Raw genomic sequence first — 5691 nt, forward strand, 5'->3', positions numbered from 1 at the left:
GTGGAACACATCATGAACTCCTGACAATCCTTCGGGCAATTTCAACTTGTAGGCCACTTCTCCCATATGCTCCATAACTCGATATGGTCCTACAAATCGTGGCGCTAACTTTCCTTTAACTCCAAAACGCTTTGTTCCCCGAAGTGGAGATACTCGAAGATAAGCTCTATCTCCGACTTCATAAACTGTCTCCTTGCGTTTAGAATCTGCATAACTCTTTTGCCTGGACTGGGCTATCTTGAGCCTATCGCGAATCAATTTCACCTACTGTTTAGACTCCTTAATCAAGTCAGGTCCAAACAACTGGTGGTCTCCAACTTCATCCCATGACAACGGTGTCCTGCACCTCCTTCCGTACAAGGCTTCGAAAGGGGCCATCTTTAAACTGGTTTGGTAACTGTTGTTGTAAGAGAATTCCGCATATGGCAAATTATCGTCCCAACTAGATCCGTAATCTAGCACACAAGCTCTCAGCATATCCTCCAAAATCTGATTGACTCTCTCGGTCTGTCCATCCTTCTGTGGATGAAAAGCTGTACTGAATTCTAGCCTGGTACCCAAGGTTTCATGCAACTGCTTCCAGAACTTTGAGGTAAACTGGGTTCCTCTATCTGATATGATACTCCTCGGAACTCCATGTAGACATACGATCCTGGTGATGTATATCTTTGCCAACTTAGCACTGGTGTAAGTGGTCTTTACTGGGATGAAATGAGCTACTTTCGTCAACCGATCGACTATAACCCAAATCGAGTCATAGCCTGAACGTGTTCTGGGCAATCCCGTGATAAAGTCCATGCCTAACTTATCCCACTTCCATTCGGGTATCGGCAATGGTTGTAACAATCCTGCTGGCTTCTGATGCTCTGCCTTTACTCTCTAACATACATCACAGACTGCTACATACTCCACAATATCCTTCTTCATTCCAGTCCACCAGAAAATATCCTTCAAATCCAAATACATCTTGGTATTTCCTGGGTGAATCGAATATGGTGAATCATGTGTCTCTTGCAGAATCAACTTCCTAGTGTCCGGGTCATTGGGCACATAAACACGGTCTTCAAACCATAGGGTGTCGTGCTCATCCTCATGAAATCCTTTAGCCTTTCCTTCGCTCATTTTCTCCTTTATAGAGGCAATCTCCTTGTCAGTCTTCTGAGCTTCTCTGATTCTATCCATCAAAGTTGACTAAATCTCCAATGCTGCTACATAGCCTCTCGGAACTATTTCCAAACATAGTTCACGAAGATTTTCGGCTAACTCCCTTGGTATTTCTCCCGTCATTAATGTATTGACATGGCTCTTACGGCTTAATGCATCAGCTACTACATTAGCCTTTCCGGGATGGTAATGCAATCTCATATCATAATCCTTGATGAGCTCCAACCATCTCCTTTGTCTGAGGTTTAACTCCTTCTGTGTGAAAATGTATTTCAATCTCTTATGATCCGTGTACACCTCACAATGGTTTCCAATGAGGAAATGTCTCCATGTTTTCAATGCATGCACTACGGCTGCTAATTCCAAATCATGCGTAGCATAATTCAACTCATGAGGTTTTAGTTGTCTTGAGGCATATGAAACAACTCTCCCTTCCTGCATAAGCACTGCTCCAAGTCCTCGACGTGAAGCATCACAATACACCTCATAGTCCTTGGTCTGATCTGGCAAAATCAACACTGGTGAAGTAACCAAGCGTTTCTTCAACTCCTGGAAACTAGCCTCACATTCCTCAGTCCATTTGAACTTGGCATCCTTCTTTAATAACTCCGTCATAGGCTTCACAATCTTTGAAAAATTCTCAATGAATCTCCGGTAGTATCCTGCGAGTCCAAGAAAACTCTGGATCTCTCCAACCATGGTTGGTGCTTCCCACTTGGTCATGGTATCAACTTTTGTGGGATCAACTGATATTCCTTCTCCGGATATAACATGTCCGAGAAATCGTACTTCCTTCAGCCAAAATTCACATTTGCTGAACTTGGCATACAACTGATGTTCTCTGAGCTTCTCAAGTACCAATCGCAAATGTTCCTTATGCTACTCTTCATTCTTCGAGTAAACCAGGATATCATCGATGAACACCACGACGAACTTATCCAAGAACTCCATAAACACTTTGTTCATCATGTTCATAAAATAGGCAGGTGCGTTAGTCAGACCAAATGACATAACGGTATACTCGTACAACCCATATCTGGTGGAAAAGCTGTCTTAGGAATATCCTGTACTCGAATCTTCAATTGGTGGTATCCTGATCGCAGATCGATCTTGGAAAATACCTTAGCTCCTTGCAATCAATCAAACAGATCATTGATCATTGGTAGTGGGTACTTGTTCTTGATCGTTACTTCATTCAATCCTCGATAATCAACAACCATCCTTAACGATCCATCCTTCTTCTCTACTAGAAGTACTGGCGATCCCCAAGTCGAAGAACTTGGGCGAATATATCCCTTATCCAGTAACTCCTTAATCTGCTTCTTAATTTCCACCAAATCCTTTGTAGGCATCCTGTATGGTCTCTTAGATATTGTCCTTGTGCCTGGCAGTAGCTCAATCAAAAACTCAATATCTCTATCCGGTGGCATGCCTGGCAACTCTTCTGGAAATACTTCAGGGAAATCCCTTACCACTGGTACTTCCTCCTGCACAACTCCTGTTAAACAATTTACTCGAGTCCCTTTTGGCACATGCCGGGATACATACTTGATCCTTCTCCCTTCTGGGGTGGTAAGCAAGATTGACTTACTGGCGCAATCGATGTTTCCTCCGTACATCGACAGCCAATCCATACCCAGAATTACATCCAACCCTTGTGATTCCAAAATAGATTAAATCCGAGGGAAACACATGCCTACCTATACTCAATGGCACTTGAAAACATCCTTGACTGGCCATATACTCCGCTCCTGGTGAGCTTACTAGCATAGGTGTTCTAAGAACCTTAGTGGGAAGGTTATACTTATCTACAAATCCCCTTGATATGTATGAATGCGATGCACCAGTATCAAAAAGAACGAGTGCAGTAAATGACTTAACGAAAAACTTACCGATGACGGCATCTGGCTGCTCTTCAACCTCTTCCACGTTTACGTGGTTCACCTGTCCCATGTTGAAAGGGTTCGGCTTCTTCCCAAAACTTCCATTGCCATTTTGGCCTTCAGGACATTCATTGGCATAATGTCCGGTCTTCTGACACTTAAAGCAAGTGACATGGCTCAGGTCCTTCTTGGCTGGGGTTGATGGGTTGGTGCGATTCTGGCCGTTGCTTCCTCCATTGCCATTACCATTCTTGGTGCCATTGTGATTGTGCGAGCTACCTCCTCCATGGGTATGCTGAAAATGTCCTCCCGATCTAGGGGTAGAACGTGGCTTCTGCTGAGCTCCTGAATTGTACTTCCCTTGTTCATACTTCCTCTTGCAATTCTCAATTTGCTCCTGCTTGCCTTCAATCATAAGAGCACGGTCTACCAACTCCTGGTAGTTGTTGAAGGTTGCTACCATCAACTGCATGCTCAACTCATCATTCAGTCCTTCCAGAAACTTCTCCTGCTTAGCCGCATCTGTAGCAACGTCATCTGGGGCATAACGTGCTAACGTACTAAAGTCCTCCACATACTGGCCTACTGTCCGTCCTCCTTGGCGCAAGTTGCGAAACTCACGCTTCTTCATGGCCATAGCTCCTGCTGAAACATGGGCAGTACGAAAGTGAAAGTGCAACTATCCGTAGGTGGTTTTGGTAATTCATAACAACATATAGCTCATTGAGCTAATGCTATTCCAAGATGACTATTCCAGGAAAGCTCAATGATTGGCATGGCATGGATGTGAAAGTGGAACCCTCAAAATGCTAAGGACAAAGGATTGGCTCAAGCTCAAAAGCTCAAGACTCTTCATTTTATATTTTAGTGATCCAAGATCACATTGAGTATTTAGGAAAAGCCAATACTATCAAGGAGGTAGGAGGTGTTGCTTAATGAGCCTCTTGCTTCATGTGCTTAGTGATATGCTCCAAAACCCTCAACTACTTTCCCATATCCATATATGACCTAAACCCTAAGCCAAACTCAGTCCTACCGATTCTTTCTATCCGGCGCCACCGAGTTTCACTTGTCATAAGCCACTGCCAAACCCTAGCAATTCGGTTCTACCGATAGGGATCTCGGTCTCACCGAGATGGGATTGCAAACTCTCTGTTTCCCTTTCATAACTTTTCGGTCTCACCGAAAGAGCGAATCGGTCCCACCGAGATTGCAATGTAAATTCAGTGTTTCCTTTTTGTAACTTTTTGGTCTCACCGAAAGAGCAAATCGGTCCCATCGAGTTTGCCTGACCAACTCTCTGGTTAGCTAATTACCAAAATCAGTCTCACCGAGATTACGTTATGCCCAAACCCTAACCATATCGGTCCTACCGAGTTGCATGTCAGTCCCACCGAAAATCTCTAACGGTCACTAGGTTTACCTTTTCGGTCCGACCGAGTTTGTTGATTCGGTCCCACCGAGATTGGAAAACTGTGTGTAACGGTTGGATTTTGTGTGGAGGCTATATATACCCCTCCACCTCCTCTTCATTCGTGGAGAGAGCCATCAGAACACATACACAATTCCAACTCATATGTTCTGAGAGAGAACCACCTACTCATGTGTAGACAAAGATATTCCATTCCTACCATATGAATCTTGATCTCTAGCCTTCCCCAAGTTGCTTTCCACTCAAATATTCTTTCCACAAAATCCAAATCCTATGAGAGAGAGTTGAGTGTTGGGGAGACTATCATTTGAAGCACAAGAGCAAGGAGTTCATTACCTACACACCATTTGTTACTTCTTGGAGAGTGGTGTCTCCTAGATTGGCTAGGTGTTACTTGGGAGCCTCCGACAAGATTGTGGAGTTGAACCAAGGAGTTTGTAAGGGCAAGGAGATCGCCTACTTTGTGAAGATCTACCGCTAGTGAGGCAAGTCCTTCATGGGCGATGGCCATGGTGGGATAGACAAGGTTGCTTCTTCGTGGACCCTTCGTGGGTGGTTGCTTCTTCGTGGACCCTTCGTGGGTGGAGCCCTTCGTGGACTCGCGCAACCATTACCCTTTGTGGGTGGAGCCCTCCGTGGACTCGCGCAATCGTTACCCTTCGTGGGTTGAAGTCTCCATCAACGTGGATGTAGGATAGCACCACCTATCCGAACCACGGGAAAAACATCCGTGTCTCCAATTGCGTTTGAATTCTCCAAACCCTTCCCTTTACATTCTTGCAAGTTGCATGATTTACTTTCCACTGCCAATATACTCTTTGCATGCTTGCTTGAATTGTGTGATGATTGCTTGACTTGTCCTACAATAGCTAAAATCTGCCAAGAACTAAAATTGGGAAAAGCTTAAGTTTTTATTTGGTCAAGTAGTCTAATCACCCCCCTCTAAACATACTTTCGATCCTACAAGTGGTATCAGAGCTTTGGTATCCATTAGCTTTGATCTCCATAGCTTTTGGTGGTCATAGCCTTGGTTTCACAACCTAGGAGAGTATGGCGTTTAGCGAGGGAAATTATCACCGTAGAGGTCCTTACTTTGATGGTACTAATTTTGTTAGTTGGAAGCATAAAATGAAAATGCATATTCTTGGACATAACCCCGCCGTTTGGGCTATTGTGTGTGTTGGTTTGCAAGGTGACTTCTTTGATGGGAAA

Source organism: Triticum dicoccoides, chromosome 5A, assembly GCF_002162155.2.
Source record: "Triticum dicoccoides isolate Atlit2015 ecotype Zavitan chromosome 5A, WEW_v2.0, whole genome shotgun sequence".
Taxonomy (NCBI): domain Eukaryota; kingdom Viridiplantae; phylum Streptophyta; class Magnoliopsida; order Poales; family Poaceae; genus Triticum; species Triticum dicoccoides.